The sequence below is a fragment of the Sturnus vulgaris genome, chromosome 23, assembly GCF_052056855.1.
Source record: "Sturnus vulgaris isolate bStuVul1 chromosome 23, bStuVul1.hap1, whole genome shotgun sequence".
Taxonomy (NCBI): Eukaryota; Metazoa; Chordata; class Aves; order Passeriformes; family Sturnidae; genus Sturnus; species Sturnus vulgaris.
Window position 1 is genome coordinate 6,152,342 of NC_142265.1, and position 25,450 is coordinate 6,177,791.

The window sequence follows — 25,450 nt, forward strand, 5'->3', positions numbered from 1 at the left end:
ATTATTTGTACTGGCTTTTTCAGAAGAAAAAAAAAATAGAAAATATTTGATTGAGGGACTCCACCTTTTCATGCAATGATTCTATTGGATTTGAATTAAAGTTTTAAAAAGCATTAAATGCTGACCAGACTTTTTTTTTTCTTTTTTTTTCTTTTTTTTGTGACAGCTTTGTAGAGTAACATACTCATACAGCTCCATCTCTTAGTAACTGCTGAATTTCAAAATTTGCCAGATTTTGGTGTGAAACCTCAAATCTTAAGAAATTTTATCCCCAAACCAGGTTAGATTTATCTGAAATGAGAGTGAGGTTCTTGGAGCTTTTTTAAATATTCTGAATTAATTGAGTCTTAAACTTTTGGTGGCCCCAAACCCATGTGAGATCTGAGGGCTTTGGGTGTTTTATGTGAGGTGGAATTGGCAAATCCTGCCAGAGTGATGTAATAATTCTTTGTGTGACTCCATCCACGTCACTTGGAGTTTCACCTCGAGTTTCAGTTTGGTTAAATCCATTTTGTTGGAGGAGAGCTGGGGATCAGGGTGGGTTGGTAACTGCCCAGAGACAAAACACAAATTCTGGGTACGGTGTTCCCACTCCTCTGATTTTGGATGAATCTTTGTAACCTTTCTCTCCAAATCCCTCTGTGACATTGGCTGACCTTTGTTGAATTCTCCCCTTTTCCCTGATCCTGGGTTTCAGTCAATGCAGGGTCCCACTGCTTCATTTTCCTTTTCCCTTGCTTTACCACCCTAAGATCCTTTCTCACCTATATTATTTCAGTCATTTTCTGCCTTTATTATTTCAATTTTTCCCCATTGTCCAGGGAGGGGTGGAGTTGGAGCTCAAGGAGAACCTGCTGGCAGAGCTGGGGGTTAGGGGGAAAATCCAACCAGCACTTTTTAGTGCTTGGGGGAGGCCAAACCTGTTGGTTGGGAGGGGAAAGTTTGGAGGGTGAAAAGGATTTGGTGGTGGTGAAATGGGACTGAGACAATTCTCAACCACTCTCTGTCCTCTCTGTTGAATACCAGGGGATCAGATGAGGGTGACAAAAACAATCTGGACCCTGCAGCTTCTTCCAAGGACTCACAACCTGCCAGGGAAGGGGTAAGTGTTGTCCTGATGGTTCTGTATTTTAACAGAGCATTGATTTTATCAGTGATTTGGTGTGGAATTGGTCTGCAAAACACCTTTTGATTTTCAAGAGCACCGTTCTGGAAATATCCAAGTCATGACAACTTTCCCCAGTTTTGCTTTCCACTCTGAATTTTACCTTTCCTCACATCATTTGAATTCTTAATTTCTATTACTGAATGTTTTTTACTCCCCTGAAGACATTTTATTAATTTGGAAACTACTCTCATATATGCTGTCCTTACAGCTGAGCTGTAACCATTATTTTAAAGATATTTCCTAAATGATCTCTGTCCACTTTGCTCAGAGTGAAGTTATTGACTGGTCTCAAAAAGGCCTCAAGGTTTTTATAGTTAATGCTGAAGTCCCTAAAGCTTCCTCCTTGGCTGAACATCCCCTCTCCTGTGTGTCTCCCCCTTTGAATTGCTAATTCCAATTGATCTGAGGAAAAAAAAAATAAAATTGTAATAGTTTGTATTTACTTTCTGCTATAACAGCACCTACCAAGGTCTCTCCTTCCTTTGATCCTGTCTCCATGATTAAATTCATTCTTCCTTTCTGTTTTCCAGCTTCTCTCTGCAAACTTTCTTTCGCTCCATTTCGGCAAGAATTTCCTGCAAACCATGTCCCTGAGAGGATTAGTGGAGGGGATACCAATTTTATTTATATTTATTTATAAATGGACTGCAGAGACTTGGCCCCTTTTTAAATATGAGAACAATTCTCAGGCCTCTTTCAGTTGTGGTTATTTCACTCAAAACACCAAAAAAACCCCAAACCCAGCAAACCACAGAACAATAGAGAAATATGAGAAGTTGTGGAAACCCCTCAAACTTTCTCTGTTTGAATTTTGAATTCCTGGTGGTCACAGGGCCAGGTGATGCTGCCAGTTGTGGGGTTTTTTGTGTAGTGCCTGGCCCAGAGCAGCAAGTTGAGTTAAATGTAAAGCTGGGATCAAATCAAACTGAATGACACCTCTATTTTTTTTTTTTTAATTTTATTTTTATTTTATTTTTGCCAGCCTGGAGGCCTTTAACATTTTGGAATTGGAGTGTTTGCAAAACAGGGTTGCTGGACTCCAGTAAATGAAGTGTCTGGATGTCGGTGGTGATTCATAAAAGCAATTAAAAGAGGAAAGTGCTTTTCCTCGGAGCATAATGTCTTGCTTGGAGGATGTCCTTAAGTGAGTGTGAAGTGCTCAGGCAGTGGTCAGGGGATGGGGCTCTTGTGCTCCAGGTCATGGATTTGTTTCCAGCAAACACTTCTTTATCACCTGGTGCTGCTGATTAAAACTATTTTTTTTTTTTTTTTTTTCTCACAGAGTCCCAAAGTATTTGGGGTGGGAAGGGAGCTCTGGAGATCACCCAGAACAGCCCCCCCGACCAGGCAGGGTCACCTGGAGCTGGGACACAGGGACACATCCAGGTGGGGTTGGGAGAATCCAAAACCTCCCTGGGCAGCTCAGGGCTCTGCCACCTCCGTGGGAAGGAACTTCTTCCTCAGGCTGAGGTGGAACTTGTTGAGTTTTACTTTTTCTGGCCATTGCTCCTTTTCCTGTCACCAAAACCAGTCTGGCACCCTCCTCTGACACCTGCCTTGGGGATGTTTGTATGGATTTAACAACTGAATCTTATTTAGTTTCTAGTTCAATATAGTTCCCATTTCTTCCTTCTTAAATTTGAGGACAATCCTCCAGAGGATGCAACGTTTTCCATAGGAGAAATGTGGTTGTGGCAACACAAATATTGGCTGTGACAGATAATTGAAACTCATCAAATCTGATTTTTTTTTTCCCCTGCTTAGTGCAGCTCCCTGGCATTTCTGACCTCTCCCAAACACAACACAGCCCATTTGTGGAGCTGTAAAGCGATTTTCCAGGTGCCAGGCTGAGCTTGGTTGGAACACGGTGGAGGTTGTTGTTGTTGTTGTTGTTGTTGTTGTTGTTGTTGTTGTTGCACACAAGGATCCATCAGCACAGCCACGTTACCTGAGCCACAAGCTGACCCTAAGGCATTCCCTACAAACTTCCTCCGTGGCTTTTCCAGCCTTCCCAACCGACCTGGTACCTTTTAGGGATGGTGATCGGGCTGTCCCCTGGCACTTCCAGCGAGGGGATTTCTCTCCTTTCTCTTTGGAGCTCGCACAAATTGAAGTTGTGCCTTCCGTGGGCTTTGCCCTCCCATCCTGCCCTTGGTTATCCCATGCTAAGGGAAGCAGAAGAGTTTACTGATTTATCATGGATCATTAGGTGGAAGTAACTATTCTTAAAACATCAGGATGGATACAATAATTAGGGATGTGCTTTTGTTAACACCGCCAGCCTCTACCCTCTCGTACAGTACCCTTGGGTACTAAATAATTACCCACTTTGTGTGGTTATCTAGCTCACTAATTACCCACAAAAATTGGGGTCAGGTGTTAACTGCTTGAAATAAGTATCCTCCAAAGGCTTGGCTAAAGTGTATAAAGAAATTATGTGTTTGCTACAAAACTTTGGGAAAAAAAAAAAATCAAACATTTTTTATTGGCAAGGAAGATGAGGAGACAATGGATGTGAAATGCTCCGTGTGATGGCAAAATCTTGCAGTGGTGGTGAGGGACTCTAAAGGCAGTGAAAGGATGGCTGGCAGATACAGTCACTAATCCAGACTACTTTTCCCAAAGATTAGATCCTTCAGTACACGGGGTTTGATTCTTCCCCTATCTAGGCTGATGCCAATCAGGATTATGTCGGTATAAATAAGAAAATTTGTATCCGTGGATTCCCAGACTGACTTTGCTGCATAATCCCACCTCTTCCATCACCCAGAGACTTCTGCATTGCACCCAATAATTTAATTATGGACTGGATATTTATTTCCCTGCGTTTCTTTTAGCTGTCCCCAGCTCTGTGTGCATGCAGGGTTTCATTCTGAGGCTGCTGCTCATAAAATGCAGTTTGCTTGGAGCAATAATTTGATTCCTGTGCTCAGGGAGTTACCCCAGTGAGTCAAAGATTTCTAGATAGCCCCACCCTCCCCAACTTCCCGAACACTCACACTGCAGCCACTTTCTCTTTGCCAGACCCACACAAGCTGTCTAAGCAGCCAAAATCCCAAGGGGCAATCCCAATCTCCTGCCTCCCCTGTTTCAGCCCCAGAAAACTGGGAAATAAAGCCAGGGCAGCCCTAAAGCCCTCGAAATACCCAGCACACGTAACAGGGGGATGTTTAACAGCTCTTCTTGCCAACCTGGTTTCCTACATAGGTGCTCCCTGCCTTCAATACAAAGGAAATGGATTTCAGGGGGAGCTGAGAAGGTGTTCCTGGAAATCCTTGTGTCTTTGGATGCCCCCATACCTTTAATTCCTGAGCGTCTGTGCAGTGCTCAGCGTAACAAAGGAACTGCCCGGATTTATTGCTGTATTTTGCGTGAGGTGCTTCCTCTCCTCCATAGCCAGAACCACCTTCTCTGCTCCTCCAACCACCTTTGGAAGGCTGTGTGGATTCAGGTATTAGACACCACCATCCCCAGAGTCTGGGCAAGCAGGGGGGGTCTGGGGAAAGCCCCAGGACGAGGTGTGGGCTCGGTTTTGGGGCTACCTGCGCCCCGCATTGTGCCGAGCATCCCCGGGAAAGGCAGGGCTCAGGCTCCCAAAGCACAATGCAGATTTAGTCGTCATCTTTGTCTCGCCCCCCGCGCCCCCCCGCTCCGCTCCCCGCTGATGTTAACTGTCTGTATTATTATTTATTGTTATCAGGGGATTTGGTTTGATCAATGAAGTGTATATGCGTCTGACGGACATTCGGGGAGGAAATGCTTGGAGAATGAGTAACATGTCTGCAGTGGAGGGTGTGTGTGAGGGAGAGAGAGGGAGCATCGGTACTAGAAACATTGACTGATGAGTTCATTTTAAAATCCAAGGGCATATAGCTGGTAAATTAGCACATATTGCAAATATAGTCTGGTGCGAGAGGCAGCAGCGCTGCCATTGAGCGCAGGGGTGGGTGTGGAGGGGAAGGGGAAGGGGGGGGGTCGAGGAGAGGAGGTTGTCAGCTCTAAAGTCATCACGGGCATGAGCCAGGCAGTCTGCCTGCCTCACTGCAGGCGTGGGGCGTGCGATTTCCACGGGCGGCTGCGGCGTGGCGGAGGGGGGGAGCGGGGGGCACCCGCGAGAGCGGAGCCAGCGCTGGGTTTTTATTGTTTTAAAATCCACAGGCAGCCGCGGGGATGCGAGGAGAAGGGCTGCAGCCCCTCCGCTTGCCCTTCATCCCCTCCCCTGCGCCCCTTTAGGGAGGCGGAGGACGGGGGGAGCGGCTGCCCGGAGGGTCCCGGGGCTGGTACCCGGCGGGGATGCGGCGGGGCCGGGGATGCGGCGGGGATGCGCCGGCGGGTTCCTGCCGGCAGCTTAAGAGATTATTGGGAACAGTGACCGGCAGCGGGGTGTGTGTGTGAGCGTGTGAGCGTGTGAGTGTGTGCGGGGCTGGCGGCGGAGGGAGCCGGGTCCTTATTCTGTTAAAGATTTAAGTAGGCATGCAAGGAATCTCTAGGATAGTTGGCAAAGGGCGAGGGTGGGGAGGGGGGGGAAGGATCCAAAAGAGTCTGTAACCAGACACTGAAGCTTTCCAGGAGTGAGAGTGTGTGAGAGAGAAGGAGACAGAGCGAGAGGAAGAGAGGGGGCAGTGTGGTCTAGTACATTTTCATCTGGTCGTTGATTTGAGCCTGATGCTTGCTGTCCCTCAACAGCCTCCCTTGCCTGGATTTTTTCTTTCCCCCTCTCCTCTCCTTTCCCTTCTAATTCATCGAAGCCTAGGGGAGCCAGGAAAGATTAAATGTGCTTTCGAAAAGGCAGCCACTTCATGCAGCTATGTCTGCTTCCCCCCCACACCCCCAGCCACCCCCCCACTCCCCCTTTTTTGAAATAAAAAAAAAAAAAAAAAAGAGAGAGGGGGAGACAGAGAGGGGGAGAAGGAAGGAGGAGGAAGAGGAGGACTGTAGTTTAATGATGTCGGGACTGGCTGATCCAGAAAGAGGAAAAAAAAAAAAGAGAAAAAAAAAAAAGAAAATATTTGAGCTCCTGGACGAGGAAGGACTTTGGTGAATGGGCTCAGACTCCTGAGGTGAGAAAAGGACGGAGTGAATGATGATGATGATGATGATGATGGTTCCGTAATGGTGCCTGTTACCGCTGCCCCCGGCCGGGCGGCGGCGGGGCCGGGGCCGGGGGGGACCTGCCTTCGGCAGCGCCGGATATTTTGCATTTTTAACCTCGGGCCCTCCGGTACGTTTGGGCTTCTCGCCGCTTATGCCGCCGGGCCTAAAGCGGTTCCAGAGCTGGGTGGAGGGTGCGGATCCGTATTATTTATTTGGGCGGGGGGGTGGGGGGGGGGGAAAGAGGGAGGAAAAGGGAGGGAGGGAAGGGGGAGAAGAGCGGAGGGAAGGAGGTGGCAAGCTGGGGACGAAATCCTGCTCTGGGTTATGGCCGGCGTAAATTTCCATTGGCTGGGGGTGCACAAGGTGCTCGGAGAGAGGAGTCGGTGCAGGATGGAGTCCCTTTGTGTGCGTGTGCTGTGTGCTGTGTGTGCGCGGGGCTCGCACCCTCCTCTCCCGGGCGAGCGGCTTTTTCTCCAGGTTTTCCTTTGAAGCCCCGGCCGGCGGCTGGCAGGGGAGGGCGGCCGGGGCTGCGGCGCTGCTGCCCGCGCCCTTCCTCCCTCCTCCTCCTCCTCCTCCTCCTCCTCCACCTCCTCCTCCTCCACCTCCTCCTCCTCCTCCTCCCCGCTGACAGTCTGGGGCTCGCTCCGGCACCGGGCTGGCCCCGGCTCCCGCAGCCCCCCAGCCCCGTCTCTTCATCATAATAATAATAACAACAGCAGCAGCGGCGGCAGCGGCATTGCCGGGCAGCGCGGAGGGCGGCAGGCGAGAGGAGCTGCGGAGGAATTCGGTTCCTTTTCCTTTCCTCCCCCCACCCCCCCACCAACCAACCAACCAACCAACCCAACCAACCAACCCCCCCACCTCCTTTTTTTTTTTTTTTCCCCCTTTTCCTTGATATACCCCCCCCTTTTTTTTTTTTTAACTACACCCGCCAAAAAAAAAAAAAAAAAAAAAAAAGAAAAAAAAAAAAAGAGAGAGAGAGAGAGATGTTTTAAAAATGCAAGCGGCTTGCCCAGCTGCACACAGCCGCCCTCCCTCGGCCGCCTCCCTCCCCCGGCTGCGCTGCGCGCACCCCGCACGCTCGCAGCGCTCGGGTGTCACAGCCCGGCGGGCACGGAGCCTGCTGCGGCCACTGCCCCGGCCCAGCCCGGCCACGCCGACCGGAGCCTCCCCCGCTTCCAAACGGTGAGTTTCTACCTGCTTTTGTGGCGGCTCGGGTTTTTTTTTTTAATTTTTTTTTTTAATTTTTTTTTTTTTTTCTCCATCCCCGGGGCTGGCGGAGGGGGCGGGGAGGCAGCGCCTTGCTGCTGCTGCTGCTGCACGCTTTGTGCCAGGGGCCGGGAGCGAGCCTGCAGATTCCTGCTCTTATTTCTGCATTCCTTCTCGTTGAAACAATGAAAATAATTCCGTCACTGCCCCAAACTTCCTCTTCGTTATTTAAATGCCGAGACTTTTCGTGTATTTTGTCGCAAGCGACCTTGTTGGGAGCTGTAAGGAACCTGCCGCGCCATGTCATTTTTTTTTTTTTTTTTTGTACGAACGATTAAAAATGGAATGTATTCTCTCAACAGAGGGTCCTTAGAGAAGCTCTTTCCTTCCACCTGTGTGTCCTGTTTTGTAATCTTGAGCCATGAATTGAACTTGCCTGCTATTCTTTTCCTCTTTCTCCTTTTGATCTTTTTTTTAATGATTATTATTTTTTGATCCCCGTTGCTTTTGGTATTTTTTTTTAAATTTTTTTAAATTTTTTTTTTTTTGCAAGGACTAGTTTGTTGCGCCCCTCTCAATCCCTGAGACCCTAACTTGTGATGTTTAGCTTTTAAATCCACGGGTTAGGCTCTTGGGAGCTGTGAGTTGTGCTTTGACATCTTTATTTTATTTTAGAAATATATCCTCTCTCTATGTGTATATGTGTGAGCGCGGGTGTGTATATTTAGAGCCGTATACACACACATACAATAGTGTTTAGAGACCTTTTAAGGGAAAAATAAGTGTATTTCTCCTCCTTAGGCTCCATCGGCTGATATAGGGCGGTGGTTATGGCCATTTTCTGTATAAAAATCAAATTAAAATTCGCGTCCGTAGCGCAGCGATTTTAATTTTTTTATTTTTTTTTTACTTTTTTTTCCTTTTTTAATGTGTGTGTGTGTGTGTGTATTCACGAGATAATTTTCCAGCTGATCCAGATATGGGGGTGTATGTGTGTACACACAGAGTGATTATTATATATGCGTGTGTAGATAAGATATACACGATATGGATGCATATAAATGCAGTTATTGAGGTGTGCGTGGCGATCCACAGATGTATTCATTAATATAGGTAAATAAAACTATAAATATCGATATTTCCATATAGAGGAATATTAATATCACGCCTGTGGTGAAAGAGGGAGATTTTTTTACTGCAGGCCACTGCATAGAGCATCTCAATTTTGATTTTTTTTTTAATTTTTTTTTTTTTTTTTGCCTTCCCCCCCTTTCTTGAGAGCAACACAGAGTACCCTGAGAGCGTAACAGTAACAGCTCGGTACATTGGTGCTTGACCTCAGCTGAAATCCCAGCATGCCTCATGCTTCCAAGTTTAAAACTGAACGATTAATCTTGGAAATGTGCTCTATGGACACACCAAAAAAAAAAAAAAAAAAAAAAAAAAGAAAAAAAAAGGATAAAAAAATTAAAAAAAAAAAAAACGGAGAGGAAAAAAAATAAAAATAAAAAGCCAATAGACGGGTTGGATTTTATAGGTTGGAGAAATAAAGTGCAGAATAAAATGGTTGCATGTGTTAATGGTTGGAAAGTAAAAAGAAATGCTGAAGTTTTCTTTGAGTCCTTTTCTAGAAGTTCCAGCTTTGCTGCTTTTTCCGGGCAATATGATATGTAAATGATGAATCAGAAATGTTGGAAATGTTTCCTGCTGCTGCTGTTTTTCTTTATTAGATTTTTTTTTTTTTATGTTGCTGTAAAATTAATTATGGTTGGAACTGTATTTCTTATCTCTGTTCTGCAAGGCAATTTATAATGAAGTTACTGTACCTTGTTATGGCACCGAATTACTGTTTGATATTTGAATGCAAATGCTTGAACTTAAAACGATGCACCAAAAATTAATTGACGGTGTAACCTTTTGGTATTTAAGAGCTTTGGGATATATTTGCTGGTTCCTGTTGTTTAACAGTTATTGAACTGGAAAAGGTTGCTTGTTTGATTTTTTTTTTTTTTTTTTTAATGAAATTTAGCTGCTTTTTCTTGCCACTGTAATTTCACTGAGCGTTTTACCTCCGCGGGGAAAAAACTACCAAGAAAGCCTTGTCCTGAATTTCTATTTTATTCCAAACGTTCTTTAATCCCAAGGCGAGCCGCATTTATTTTCTATTACCTGCCTGGCGCTGTAAATTGAAATGCGGAGCGCACCTTTATCCGGCCCTTACCACACCCGCAAAAAGTCGGGTTTTTCGGGGCTGCTTTTTTACCCTTCCCCGAACCTTTTAATCCCAATTTTTTTTTTCTCCCACCTCCGCGGGAAGGGAAGGAAGGGAAGGGGCGAGCGCTTTGTCTGCGAGCCCGGATGGGTCCCCCGCGCATCTCCGCGCATCCCTCCGCATCCTGCGCTTTTTTTTTTTTTTTAATTTTTATTTTTTTTGGGGGGGGGTCCCCCTCTTTGGGAGCCCCCCCCTTTCTTGTCCCCGCTGTCCCCTCCCCGGGGGTCGCTATTGTGTCCGCGGTGCGGGGCGGGGGTTGCGGCAAAACAATGGGCGGGGAGGGTTGGAAAAAAAAAAATAATAAAAAAGGGGGGAGGAAAAAAAAAAAAAAAAGGGGGAGGACGGAGCCCGCGCAGGCTCCGCGCCCCTGCGCGTAACTGGGATGGTTTGAGTCGCTCCCAGTCTAGACTGGCCCAGACACATCAATTACTGGGGCCGCAGCTTTAAAGGGACAGAGCGGCCGCTGCCCCAAAAATGAGCGCAGGGCACGGCAATAATGGGGAGGGGGCAGAGCGGACCGTGCGCTCCCCCGGGGCTGCTTTTCCGAGGGGGAAAGGCGAGGTTGTGGCCGGGAGAAAAGGAGGGAATAGAGGAGGGAAAAGCGGCTGCGAGAAAAGGAATCCCCCCCCCCACCACCACCCTTTTCCCTTCCTTTCCCTCTCCAGAATTGCGATTCTGAGCCACGTCCGTGCCCGGGAGCTGCAGAAATGTCAGCGCTGTTAAAACTCAGCCCCATTCCCAATATCCAGCCGCAATCGCTGCTTTTCGAGCGCGCAGAACTCGATCCAGAACCATTCCTTGCAGCGGTTTTTTTTTTTTTTTTTTACCTTCTGCAGACAAAAGGAGGGATATTGCTGTCGGGGTTTATTTTTTTTTTTTTTGCTTTATTCCTCTGGCTCCAAGGTTTTCTTCTCTCAGTGTTACAGAGTTCTTTCGATAATAATTTCATCAGTTTCCATGGTTTTATGTTTTCATTAGAAAAAAAAAAAGAAAAAAAACCCCGAATCTGTGGGCGAAAAGAAGGTTTTTCCTCTTGTAAGGAAAATGGAAGAGAAAATGAATATTAGGCATTAATTTAATCAACAAATAGAACAAGTAAAGCTTAATAAGGATTGAAGAGATTTTTCAGCACTAAAATAAAAAACCACCAGGCTGGAACAAGTTTCACTTCAAAGTATACCTAATATGCTGCCAATATATTTAATACAACGCGTTGCTAAATATTCCGTGCAATATTATGATGCAAATAATTAAGAAGGAGAAAGATAAGCAAATGAGGCATGGGATTTTTTTTTTAAATATAGATATTTTTTAAAAAAGAAATATCGTAAATTTTCAAAATTCCGGTGTCTGGGAGTTTTGTGTGAGCAGCTACTGTAGCTTTGAGCTCGGTGACTTTGACCTCGTTGTGGCTGAGTTGGAAGTTGCTCTCCCAAGTTGAAAGGCACAGGGTTTGGTGGCAGGAAAAGGTAAAAATAAAAGGTCCGAGGCATTCTGCAGTTTTCCATTGTTGCTCTTTTATTTCCAGGGGTTTAACGAGACCTAAAGTTGCACAGTGCTGCAGCTAAGGAAAAAAAAAAAAAAAAAAAAGGAGAATACTTTTACTGCCTTTCTTCTCTGAATCATTTCCAAGGTACTTAAGGATTTATTGGGCCAGATAGCAAATTGCAGTTGAGATGCTGTGTAGTGGCCAGTGCTGATTAGATGATTGATTAATTCCTGATCGATTTCTAATTCTGAACTGAAATCACATTATAAATGCTCGATATTAAAATGCAGTTTATGCCGAAATCTGATTGCAAGCTCTTCGCTAAGTCGGCCGTAATTCCAGTTGGAAATACCACAATATTGCTATTTTTTTTGTTGGATTTGTTAACCCTTTAATTCCTCGGTAAGGAAGTGCTTGGCCATACCTGAGTGCTTTAGAGCAATGAAATGTTTATTCACAGGAGGTTTGTGCCAAATGCTGGAATAACAGGAGACACTGCAATTCCCGGAGCATTAACTCCACCTTAATCTGCACCTCGAAATTATTCGGATGATTTTTTTTTTTCCTTTTTCCACCCTAAATTTGAGCGAGGGAAGGTGAGGGGCGGGGGAGGCAGGCAGGGTTGAGGAGTTCAAGGCGTGGGTTTCCCCAGAGGTTCGATTCCAGCTGTGCTCGGGGACAGGAGCCCCGGTGCCAGCTGTGCCGCATTCCCGCTGCCCTGCCCGTTTTTTTCCCAGGGCTCCCAAGGAAAGAGCATCCCAGTTCTTCCTCACTCTTGGGAACACACACATTGTTTCAATAATCCAGGCAATAAATGCTAATTAGTAATGCTTAAGGACCCTACCAGTCAGAGTAATTATCATAATTTACCTCTTCGTTGGTAAAAAAGCATTCTTTGCTGATTTTCTTTTTTTTTTTTTTTTTTTTCCCCCAAAATGGTGTTTTCTCCTCTTTTTCCCTCTGGAAAGAATTGTTGGTTTGATACACGCTTTGTGTATGGCACAGGGAGATGGAGCTGAGCATGTGTAAATTTTCCCACATGTCAAAATTCCTTTAAAACCTGAGATTTTTCCTTGGCCTCCCCTCTCTGCTCTCCCCTCCTTCCCCAGCACCACCAAAAACCACTTGCAGAGGGAGAACAAAGGAAATCAGGAAACTCTAAAGGCATCATTAACTATGAAGAGCAACAGCAAGACAGAGTGTGATATGACAACATATTTTATGGCACAAAAGTAGAGATAATTAAATAATTCAGTGGTATTCTTAGCTAATTAGCACAAAGATCTTTCAGAAGCCATCAAGAAAATGGATCTCATCAAACCTAATAATATGCTGGGTTTCCAGAAGATCCTGTGATTTCCAGTATTGCTGCTGCCTCCCCACCTGATACTGTAACACCAAAGGTTGCAGAGAGTTGCACAATTTAATTTGGGCTCTTCCTCAAGATAATATTTTCCATGGAAGAGGATCAGGTATTTAGAGGAAGTGAATATGCATGGCTGGAATTTTCAATATTAGTCAATAGCAGAGGAAAGGATTGAAGCTTCAGAGAAGCCAGATCTGGTAGGAGGGATCCATTTAAAAGGTGAAATTATCAGCCAGGAGCCTCTCTCGGGTGGGTTGGGATGGGGCTGGCTCGTTGGCATTTGGGGCTGCTGGATGAGTGCTGCAGCCCAAAATATTTTTATGGGGTTAATTGTGGTCCTGGATTGGATGATTTCAGCTTTTTTTTGGACGCTGAGAAATGCGTGGCCAAGTCCAGAGAAGGTTTGGGACCTCTGGTTTAACCTGGGCTCTCATTCCAAGGCCAAAACCAAACTGGGAAGAGCTCCATCATCATCTGAGGAGTTGTTTTAGGTCTTCAGTAGGATGGCCACAACTCTCATGCTATGCAAATATATTTTTCCTCTGGATTCATGAGGTTTTTTTTTTACCTGTGACTGCTGATGTTCCTGAGCTCGATCCAGGTTGGCAATCTGCAGATCCTATCCATGGACAGGGACCTGCAGGGCATTGATCCTGCTCCTGGAAAACTCAGTGAGGCACATTCTCAGTAATTAGGTGCATCAAATATTGCTCAGAATATCTTGCTGTATTATTCAGAATATCTCATTATGCTCCTTTGATCTGGATGCATCCCCAAGTTCACGAGAGGCATTTGCAAACTCTCATTCACTGCCTCTGTGTTTGATATATTTGGGCTTCCTTTTCCCTCTGCCAAACAAAGAAATGCCTGAAAATTTGATTTTGCCAGCCAGTAAAAAAAAAATCTCCTGCTTTAAATAATGGAAAGGGATGGGCATCAGTCTTGGACTCAGCAATAATTCTGGTTTTTACCCTGGGCCCAGGCTGAACTTTACTCCTGTGTTACAGTTTTGGTGCTTTTTGACTCCATGGATACCCAGACAAGTCATGCAGTGAGGTAAGATCTTACAGTTTGTGATTATTGTTATGCATGGAGGGGGAAAAACCTCCAGGCTCCCTCTGAAATTGTCCCTAGAACATGGAAACTGATTTTTCCCTGCACAAAAAGAGGTGGAGACTCATTTATACAAGGTAAAAGGAGGGAATAGGAGGGGGAAAGGAACCCAAAAGTGCTTTGCCCAAGGAAGCAAAGCACGTGGCAGAATTTCTGTGTCCTGGTTAACAGGGCTGCTGTTCTTTAAGAATGAATTCTTCCTCTCTGGAACTTTCCTGGTTGGGAATGAGGTTGTGACATGCCAGGAGACCCTCTGGTGTACCCCCATATGTAACAATGAAATCCATTCTGTACGTCTATGAACAAGTCATGCATTTTTTTCCCCTCCTGTTTTTCTGTTGTTCACCCAATGCTCTGGCACTGTATTGGAATATATGAGGGCATTCCAACCAATTAAAAAAAAAATATATATATATATATAATTTCCAAGATGAAAGAAGAATCTCTGCTTTCCGTGGTGAGCTTGCTTGCAATTGTTTTTATTTAACAGCTCTTCCCACACTGCAGTCAATGAATCTCTAATCTCCTGGACTGAAATGTCTGACACTTCTAGAATCATTGATTTGCTGCCTCGAGTCGCAGAGCTCCACCTCCAGCAGTGTCTCAGCAGTGGGCTGGTGGTACCTGATAGAAATGTCTGTTCTTGCAGGGGTGGGAGGGATGCAAGGATGAACACGGGCTCTGCTGTGCGCTGGGTGCCTCTCACACCACCCTTTAAACGAGGTTGATCCTGCTGAAGGGTCTGAGGGACAAGGAGTGGATAATTCTGGCTGAGTTTATTCCGTGGCTGCTGCTGCCCAACACCAACCCTGGTGCTCTTTGCTGTTGCATCCCTCTGCAAGGTGGGCAGAAGGGCAAAGAGGAGAAGCTCAGCTCGTGAGAGAAATCCCCAAACTGCTCCCTCTGGCTACTCCGATCCGAGAAGCTGAACTTGCCCTGGAAGCTGTGGCTGGTGCTCCCAGGCCATTGCACACTTCTCACTTGACTGCCCTGCTGGTGGCTTCACTTGTGGGATGAATTATGCAAGAAATGCTGTGTGTGAAGCATCAGAAATGCTGAGGTTTGAGAAGAGTCCTCTCGGTGCACGAACTTATTTGTGGATAAAGGCACACTCTCACCTGGATTCCAGCTCCTCCAGAAAAGGACACGAGGTGTGGGAAGGATCCCAAATTCATCAGTGGACTCTGGTTTTGCTTTGGTGTGCTTGTATCATGTCTGAACGTGCAAAGAACTTGGTTTTCCACAAGGAATCCAGTAAATGGCACCTCTGTAAATGAGTTACCTGAAGTGTGTTTGTCTCATTTGCTCACCCCTTTCTCCCCTTCCCACCAGGGTTTTCAGAGCACCTCCTTCCCTGGATGGAGTGCTTGGGGCTGGGTTCTTCCTGGGCTTTGGATACCAGCTTGGGAACAGGGTTGGTGGGCTCGTGGAGCACCTCACACACAAAATTTGCCTTCCAATTGAATTGTGTTTTCACTCCACCAATGTCTGTTTGTTGCATCTCGATGTTGAAGGCCCAAATAGTAGGACAAAATCCTGAAATCTGTTTTTTTCTCTCCCCTGTTTGATGGATAATTCAGAAATAACAGCATAGCTTTGGTATAATTCCTGTTCTCCTTCATGCCCCTTTGCTCTTTTTCACATGGCCTGACCTTCTGTGTGTAGTTTTGGGGATAATGTGGATTTTGGAAGATGCTGCAGCACAATTGTAGCAGGAGGGAAGCCCTGGGTTTGAATTAGTGGTGTCCTTCCTGCTGTCTTTACATCAGCATCCAATTCTTTTGGAATATAGGAACAGACAACTTTAAAATAATGATCAAAACCCAGGAGAAACACAACATTTTGGTTTAATTGCTAAAAGTATTCAACCAGGAGCTGAAGTCCCCATATTCCTCAGGCAGCCAAATGTTCCTTTTCCTCTCAGCCATGGCACACAGGCTGGCATTGCAAAGGCAAATAAAATTGCTCCCGTTTCCCCAGCCTCTATTTTAGGATATTTTAGGAAGGATTTCCCCCAGGTTCCATCCTGCCAAAGCACAACCTCTGTCTGTTGTGTGGAGGACTCTGTGCTGGTGTGAATTCTCTGGGAAATGAGAGGCAAGAGGAGACTCCAGTGGCAAAAGCAAATCTTGCAGCGATTATTTCTCCTTTCTCCCCTGCCAGTCCAGCCATGACACTGCAGTGGGACAGTGGGGGAGGTGTTTCCACATTTATCTTTTAGCTGAGATATGAAACCCAAGGTCTCCTCTCTTGTTCAGGGACAGATGTCGAGGGAGAAGTTTTGTTCCTTTGGCACATGCTGTGTGAAACCTTCCCTCCTTTTTTTTTTTTTTAAAGAAATCCCAGTTTTGGTTTCAATACCTCAAAAAGAGACAACAATGCTGTCTGAGCTATCTCCTCATCTCAGAAAAAAAAAAAAAAAAAGACAAAATATTCTGGGTATTCTGGGAAGTGTTTGATCCTCTGCAGGTTGGAATGGATGAGGCTGCTGGAAAATAACACAGTGTTCTAAAACATATGGAGAAATCTCTAAGTGTTTTTGTTCACATGTGATGGCACCTCATTATTTAATAATGCAGCTCTTCTACAGCAACTTCATCTGTGGAGCTCCAGCCACTTTCTGCAGAGGCCTGAATTAACTCTCCCAAGTCTCTTTGTGAGGTGGGTATGGAAACATTCCTAATCCTGATCCTGATTCACACTGGGAGAGAATCCCAGCCCTCGTTTTTGCCATTTTTAACCTCTTCTCCTCACTTTGATTTTCCTGACAACATGAGTAAGATTATTGATTTTCAACCCAGCTATTGAAAATATTTATCAAGCACAGTAGTATCAGGTATAATCTGATTCAATGGCTTCTTTTATTTTTTTTTTTTTTTTTAATCTGTTCCTTCCCTCCTGGACAGGGGAGGGGAGACTGGCTATCCAAACCAGGGCTGTGTTATTTTTTGTGGGGTGAGGAAGTGCTGAGCACCTCTGAAAACCAACCCCAACCTAAAAGCACCGATGAGAAAGTTTGACTTCAGCATTTTGCCTGAGATGGCAGTGCTGATAATTGGATTTCAGCTTGCTGAGACCCAGTCCATTACTGCAGCTATAAATCACCGTGCTGCAGCCATTCCTCTAATGCACCCTGAGTTTTAAAATGTTCCCTTTACAGCCTTTCCCATCTGTGCCCGTGAAGACACCTCCAGTATAGGTGATGTGGCACTGGGGGGGATGAAGTTGTGCCTTCAAGCAGCTCTGAGCACAGTCAGAGTTGTTGACTCCCACCCTCCAAGTAGTTTTTGGATGTTTGGAGCTGCATTTGGCAGCTTGCACAGCTTTTAGGGAAGATTTTGCTCTCTTAACTCACGTTAGTCAGAAGAAAAGTCACACAGAAGAATTGCACAGACAAATCTTGGCTTAATCAAGACTTCTTGAGATGCTCAGGTTGTTTTGACCTCAACACTCAAAAGCTGCAAAAGTGCTGCTTCCTAATTTATTGATTTTTTTTTAAAATAGATCATGATAAATCCCTCCCTGACTCTGCACATATTTTCCTCTATCACTGAATTGTGTCTCACAGACAGGCAGGCCTCACTGTAGATAAATACAAGAGCAGTGAGGTGAGCCTGGGATGTCAGGATCAGGGAATTCCCTGGGATAAAGCCCAGGGTTTGCCATGGGAAGCACTGACTCCTGTGGGATCCCTGCACTTCACAGCTCCATCTCCACCCCTGACTGCAGAATTACCCTCATGACTTTTATATTTAATGTAAATCTTGCCAGGGGGCCCAGGAAAGCCCAGCCCAGAGGGGCTTGGAAGCTGCAGCTGGGGGATTAAGCAGGAGGGCTATTCCATGAGGGAATTTCTGATTTTGATTTTTACATCACATGGGCCACAGTATCTTCTCATATCCTTTCATTTCAGCTTTTTCCTGCTTGCTGCCAAAACAGAAGAAAAAGGTAACAGCTCTCTAGTGATTCCCCCCCCCCTCACAATTAGCAATATCTAAGCAATTAATCCCTGAAATCTTCAGCATTGGTGATGCCCCCATGTTTCTTCTATAACCCCAAACATTTTTATTACTAGAGGAGATGCAAAAATAGAGATGTTTAAAAGAATGAGCACTTAAACCTGCTCTTTTCTGTTTTTAAATGAATCTGAATTTTGGCTTTTTCTCTTTATCTGCTGCCTTCAGAGCCTCTCCTTGTTCCTAAGAGCTGGACTTTGGTGGATTCAAAACCCACACATGCACTGGAAGGAATTATTTCCTGAGCTGACCCTAATGTCATTGTCAGAATTGCACCAGGCATCGTTTTGACCCAGGGACAGTAAGATCAGATGTTAAAACACTGAACCAAGAGCTCAGCAGCAGGAGGTCTCGTTCCTGCTGGGATCAGTCCTAGACATTTTTTATCCATATCAAGAGAAAGTTTGGAACTAGATTTAATCTGTTTCCCAGAAGCTGCTGATGCTTTCATGTAAAATGAAGAGTTTGCTGTCAGGACAGGAACACATTTTTGGAGCCATCAGGGGCCTTTCCCTGGCTTGTGTCACAAAGAGATGAACGAGATTGGAACAGGATGGCCGGAATGGTTAATGCCGTCCTTCAAAATACACATCTCGAATTCCCTCCCCACCTGAGCACGCCCTCAGCCCCTGCCCCGCTTAGGAACACAAGAAAAGGAGAATTAAACCACACCTGAGCACTCAGTGCTCCTAAAGTGCCCCAGCTGAGTAAACCAAAGGGATTGCAACAAGCCTTTCATCTCCTAATGGGATCCCTTTGTGTTGATTTTAGCACTTTCTCCTCTTGGCTGAATTAAAGAACCCACTGCACTAACTCCAACCTTTTATTGTCGTGCCACGTTATTCATGAATTATTCCAGTTTCAGGGTTATTTTTTGCTTTGGCGTGGAGCCTTATCCTAAAATATTTGTCAAACAAAAGACAGGAGCATCGTTTTTTCCACTTCCCGTCTGTCTCTCTGGAGCTGTGGGTCCCAGCAGCTTCCAGCTTGGAGGATCCACCTGATAATTTATGGGGATGGGATGGTGTGAATCAAGAACTTGGCATCCAGAGACTTGCATGTGTTCTAGGCGAGCTCTAGTCCTGCTCCTCCTCGTAAATTATCATTACTGACCCATCCCTACAGAATGTGGGAACACCAAAACCCGTGTCCTGAGCCTCTTTAAACTGCAGGCACGATTTGGGCTTGGTTTATCCTGCCAGCCTCTCTCTCTCTCTCTGAGGACTCAGCACAGGGTGTCAAGAACTTGGTCTCACCTTTGATGAATAAAATCTTGTGACATTCAGATCCCCACTTAAAAAGAACAGAGCACAGAGGTAACATCAGAGCCATGTGATAAAGGAAATTCCCCTGTCCCCCCCTCCCAGTAAAATACAGATCAGGCCATCTAATATTGCATAAACTGACATCTCTTTCCTAAAAATAGCTGTCTGCACATTCAGTCAATGGGCTAATCCAATTGCCTGAACATTCTTGGGTGCTTTATCATTTAAATTGTAATAAATCACAGCGTGCCACGAGCTGGATGGAGCTGCATCGAGTTACACTCCCACCAAGAACATGCGGGGACCAGATGAAATCAGGGTGACGTGATGTCATGGAGCTGAAAATTCAATGCATGCCCTGTTTTGTCTTAAAAAGTTGGCTTGAAGGTCTCTTTAAAATTAGGGGGGTTTTCCAAAAAATCGCTGCCCCTGTCACTTTTTTGATTCATTATTTCTTCCCTTCATTTATTTTAAATAATGAGCTCATGGGGCCTGCCTGTAAATCCATGGAACTCTATTGAAAAATTACTATTGATTCCAGACTTTGGAGCTGCCTGATCGGGAATTTTGCAGTAAAACACAGAAGAACAACTATCATGCATATTTTAGGGCAGCTGAACTAACACACTAATGCTCCCCTGAGCTCCTCAGGAATATGCTTCCACAAACTAATACCCACCATTGTTCAGAAAAATTTTGTTAGATTTCGTTTCCCCTGGTTTCTTTCTTAAGAAAAAACTAATGGGATAAACCAATTTTAACTCTCCTAAGCAGCCCCTTGTTTCTCAGAGCAACATTCCCCTGGACCACCTTAATGAATTCCCTCCTCTCCTTGGTTTTATACATGTTTCAGATATTTATACAAGATGTATGAACATAAAAGGATTATTCATAACATTATTGTTTCTGAAAGAGGGGACTAAAGCTAAACATAATCTGGTTCAATCCCCAGCTGATATAAATCATTCCTGCAAGTTGCTGGATGCTGTGCTCCCAGTCAGGAATTGCTTTCTGCAGGGATGGGAGGAGAGAGAGCACTGGGTAAAACTGGTGGAAACAAAATCAGGTCGCCTGTGGATGGAAATTCATCTCAGAGTTTGGCTCTGCTGCCAGAGGGGAAGGTGTGAGGAGTTTGTGGCTCTGCTCACAGGTAAAGGTGGGGTGGAAATGCAGCAGCACAGAAATGAGCCTGACCCAGTTCCCTGGATAAGAACCCGGAGCCCTTACTCAGCTCCATGCCAGGAATTGCAAATGATGTGGTGTAGATAATTCAGAGGCAGAACCATCTCCTGCTCTCCACTGCTGTGCCCTTCAGCCCTGTGCACTTCTGCCAAATTTATTGCTGCAGGGTTTCAATGACCAAAGTGAAGCTCCTGGGCTTGGTGCAGGGATGGGGAATTTCACATCTGACTCGTTGTCCCAGTGTAAAAGGGAGATCATGGAGTGACTTGATAAGAAAGATGATGAGCATGGAATGGGAAAGTGAAGGAGAAAAATGTGGGGAAGGGGGGAAATGAAACAGCGAGGGCTCTGTCTCCCACTGTAAACCCTGGGAAAGGGAAGGTGTTGGCCACCATCAGCCACCAGGAGCAGGTCACTGTCCCAGTGCAGGGACACTGCTCAGGCACTGGAGCGTCCCTGGGGATGTAAAAGGTCGCTGCAGTGCCACTGCAAAGGAGGGCAGAAGTCCCTTCCCTCACCTGCAGCTGCCCAGCCCTGCCTCCCCTTGTGCTGCTCAACAAGCCCCAGCGCACCTTAAACCGTCCTTTTTAACCCCAAAATGAGGTGTGGTAGTGCAGGAATCAGTGCTGGCATATTTAGTGGGAGATGCCACCCCAATCCCCCCTCCAGTGGAAGCTGCAATGAGCAGCAGCTGCTGAAAATAGCCTTGGAGAGAAGCTCTGCTGCAGTCAGAGCACACGAGAAGAGCTCAATGTTCCACCCTGGTTTCCTCACATACTTTAGAGAAGTTAATTAAAGGAGGCTGGGATCTGAAAAGTGAGAAGTGCCATTGCCAAAGCAGCTCCTCCGTGTTCCTTTTATTGCTGCTCTGACCTGAACACGAGCACAGACCTCATTCCTGCTCCTTCCATGCCATATTTCCACAAACTTAATGGTTACAATGCGGGAAGCAGCAAGAGATGATCAGATGCTCAGATAAGATGGATCTAATGGCTGAGTTGCAGTTTATAGGGTAAGTACAATCATCATTTGAACCCCCCCCTCTTTTGCAGGCACAGGGAAATTGAATTATTTACCCCAAATTTCACAGGCAGTCATTCAGAGAGTGAGGGAATTGGCCAAGGTAATAACATGTGCAGAGTTCCTGTGATAAAGAGAATATGGGATTGGGAGCAGTGCACTTTCTTTTCCTGGACCAGATGAGTGTTCATGGCTATCACCTTGTTGTGGAAGAGATTTTCCCTCTCCCATCCTGTGAAGTCCCAGCCAGTTATGATGTACTGAAGCAGCAGAGACAAAATCTTTAACAAATGAGGCCAGGAAGGAAACAGCTTTAATTCCTTGGCCAGAAAGCCTCTCTGATGAGCAGTGGTTTACATGACTACACACAGACAAGAACCCTCTGGGCTTTTTTTAAAGTCTTGTGGTCTTCATATTTGTAGGAGAAAAATGCCAAGAAATATCAAAGCTGTATCTTGTCTCACTTTGTTAGCACGATTCCCCAGCCTGCAGACTTGATTCTTTTTATGGGATATTCAGGAACCCCTCTTTTCCCATCTGTTTCCAGTGAGGACCATCCAAGCTTGGCACAGAGACCCTCCAGCAGCTTTCAGTAAGGCCTTCAGCCTCTGGCCTGGAAGCTGAAAGTCACCATGGCCTTTTCATGCTCAAATTCCTGGTAGGAAGTTTGGTTTCCATGCTTTACTATGGTTTTTCCTCCCAACTTTGATCTTCACTCTTGGGAGTCTCATTTACACTCAGCTGCATCCTCATCTCTGGCCTTAATCTTTCATAACGGAGTGCCCTACTTGTCAAAGTGTGACAGCTCTCCTAACCCCCCACCCACTCCCCAGTGGAGAGGCAGGAGCCTCTCCAACTGTTATGAAAACAGATAAGTTAAATTGGCTGAGCTGCTCCTTGTCATACCCCAAATATTTGGTCTCCTCTGTCACCACGGCTTGAGTTCTCCATCAAGAGTCCCCAAAATCCAGCGAGTGTGAGGGGTGCTTTTCAGAGTGTTGCCATGGATAACTGGTTCATTTTGGCTCATTCTTCTGCTGGACACTGCTTTTTTCTTCAATTATAGAATTATAGGATGTTCTGAGTTGGGAGGGACCCACAGGAATCATCAAATCCCACCTTGTCAAAGGCTCCTGGAGCTCTGGCAGCCTTGGGGCTGTGCCCATTCCCTTGGGAATATTCAGTGCCCAGCACCCTCTGGGGAAAGAACCTTTTCCAAATAGCCAAAACCTCCCCTGATACCCTCCCAGCCATTCCCTCAGGTCCTGTCCCTGGTCAGGGAGAGCAGAGATTTGAGGGCCACCCCAAAGGCTGATAATTCCAATATTCTCACCATGCCTGTGTGAGAATATGTCAGCATGAGTCAGCAGTGCCATCATTTGGGATGTGGTCCATGAGTAATCAACTGCCCCTGAGCCATGCAGAGCAGGACAAAAATCTCCTCCTGCCTCTGAGCTCCTGTGAAGAATCCCTCTGTGGGGAAAAGAGTGGTTAGAGGTTTATGAGCAATGACTTTTTTGGGGGGAGAAAAAAAAAAAAAAGAAGCTGAGAGACTTGTTTATTCTTTTATTGGATAGAACAGAAGGCTGAAAGTGAAAATTGCATCAAAGGGAGAATCAGAGCTGGGAGCACAGAGTTCCCTGTGTCCATTGGAGATGACAGCTCTGGGATTCTTCTCAGAGAGAAAAACCCTCTTGTGCCACCTCCATGTGACAGAGGGGATCTGCTGGCCTGCAGGGTATCATACATTTCGCCTGCATTTGCTGGCCCTCTGTGGGTTGGTGACAGGTTTTTTCCCCTCAGCAGTCCATTTAGAAGTGGCTCATATTTTGTTATTACCTCTGATGGTTTTGCAAACGACTGTATCTAGGAGTTAACTCTCATTTATGATCTCCTCATAATGATAAAGTGCTTCTTTTAAGAGTCCTGTTGTTTGCCAAAAACCTATTATTGCAAAAGTCTGAAGCCATTTCTGAAATAATTTATTGGACTCAGAGCAAGAAGCTCTCACTTAATACCAGTATTTAAATACATTTTAATGTACCCATAACTGGAAAACCCAGATGCTGTGGATACAAGCTTAGCATTATCTTTCTCTCCAAAAGAACCATTTCCCCCAATCCTCACTAAATGTTCCATTCATCCCTGAAGCAGATTTCGGGAAGGACACTTGGAGAAGTTTGCTGAGCCAAGGGATCTCCATGAAGAGGAAGCAGCACAAAAGGACAGACAGGTGCAAAGACATCAAAGATTCTCCTGCCGGTGGCCAGGGATTCCCAAAGGGAGCTGGCTGGGCTCTGGAAGCTGTGCTGAAATATCAGGATCAATAAACCAGGGCTGGAGTTGGTTCACAGGCACAGCTGAGGGGTGCAGGACCATCCAAATCCATGGAAATTCAAGGAAGTTTTGCACTTTCCCATCGACAGTTCTTACAGGGGCTGCCCACGAGGTCAGACCATGCAGGGTGGGTTTGGGCCCAGCTGCAAAATTCATTTCTTATATAAAGATGTATTATTTCACATTTATAACTCATCCTCTCTCCCTCAAACACCGAGTCATGCACAAAGAGGAAAGCCTTGCTGAGTTATTTCCTTTTTGTGAGTCTCTCAGATTAAGAATTAGTTGACTTTTCGTTTCTTCTAATTTATTTTTTTTTTTTAATTTTTGTTTTAAATCACATGAGTTGTGTGACTCACGAGGGCTGTAGGTGGTATTTGTTTTGGTGTCTGGAACCCCAGCGTCAAGCTTGTCTTTGTCAGGAGATTGATACAACATTGGTTTTGGCTGGGAGCAGGGGAGGAGAAAGGACATCACTTAGCAGATACTTAAAATGTGGTCAGGCTCTGAAAAGCGACTCTTAGAAATGACATTGTGGTTTTCCATATTTATTTTCTCTCAACAGCTTCCAGGAACAATCTGCTGAGCTCACAAACCCAAAGGTGATTTGTTGAGCTGTCACCTCTCCGAGGAGGGGTTTGAAAACCCCGCTCTTTTCCATCACCACTGCTCATAAGGATTCCAGCACTGGAAATTGCCTGACACGCTGCTGATGGATGCTCAAGGCTGAGTAAACTCCAGCTTTTGCTCTGCCACAGCTCCCTCTGCTAATCAGGGACAAGAAGGAGCCGTAATTCAGCCTCAGCTTGAGTTAACACAGAGGTGCAAGGAGGGAAAATGAAAAAGCAGGATGGTCTAGTGGGTTAAGACAAGCTTTAATTCAGTCCCAAATTTAAAATAATCATGGTGGCTGTGCTCTACACTGCCTCACCCAACTATGAGAAAAGCAGTGTAAAATTAGTCAGAATTATTAATAAGTAAATAATCTCTTATAACTGGATTGCTTTTTTTTGAGCAAACCTTTTCTCCAAGGTTTCAAGGAGCATTTCCCAAATGGTTTTCATGGTTCTGCCGTGAGAACTTCCCAAATGGTGAAAGACACCTGTGCCACACGATGGGGGAAAAGTAGAATTGATGTGTGGTAGCTGGAGAAAAGCTGTAGTTTAATGTGTTATCCCAATCTCCTGATTTGTGGGAATTAGTGACTCAAATAAAGCAAAACTCATTTTCTTCCTTTCTCACAATGCACAAACAAGAGCATACAGAAAAGATGGAGAAGGGAAATTAAAAAAAAAAATGGAAAGACTAGAAAAAGGAAATTAAAAAAAACCCTAAATACTGAAAAATCCTTTTTGCATTGGACAAAACCCATTTGGGGGTTACCAGAACCTTCACGTGTTACAAATGCAGCTGGTGACAAATCCTAGTGCAGATTCCTTTTGCCTCTCAAAAACTGAATGGAAAAGAAGGAATAAGCCAACTTTCAAATGGAGGGTTTGGAAAGAGCTTGCAATAAAGACAAGTTTGTCATTGCCCTGGTGACCACTTGCTTGGATGGAGACTGGAGGAGCAGCCAGATCATTCCTTCAACCCCAAAAACCAGAATGTTGGCTTCCTGCTACCTGTGCAGCTCAGCTGGAGCGTGGAGATGACATTGATCCAGCTCCAAAAGTTTGTGTGAGTGTCTGAAATGCCACATTCCCTCCCAAAACACGCAGAGCTCATTAGCCCATGTGGAATGAAGCTGCTGCCAGGGCTAGCAGGGGTTCCTGTCCTCGGTGCCACACAGGGTAACACGCAGGCAAAAATAAATCAGCACAACTCCAACGTCCTGGGCTTGCCACGGCAGAAAAAAACCCAATCACACGAGTGATGATATTGAGAAAAATCATTTCTTCCATGGAAAATATTCAAAGGAG

General features: G+C 45.4%; 1 protein-coding gene and 1 long non-coding RNA gene across 2 annotated transcripts in view; both read left to right on the forward strand.

The window, feature by feature from the left end:
- The window catches only part of LOC106861813 (uncharacterized), a 132,213-nt gene extending 129,926 nt beyond the window's left edge, over positions 1-2,287 (forward strand). The window contains exons 16-17 of the mRNA XM_088177757.1: positions 1,027-1,102; positions 1,699-2,287. The gene's annotated coding sequence lies outside the window, so the exon portion shown is untranslated. The remainder of the gene's footprint in view (positions 1-1,026; positions 1,103-1,698) is intronic.
- Positions 2,288-21,201: 18,914 nt separating this feature from the next.
- Positions 21,202-25,064, forward strand: LOC148221358 (uncharacterized). Its single transcript, XR_015808151.1, has 2 exons — positions 21,202-23,427; positions 24,097-25,064. It is a non-coding gene; the product is annotated as an uncharacterized LOC148221358 (long non-coding RNA).
- Positions 25,065-25,450: the final 386 nt, after the last annotated feature.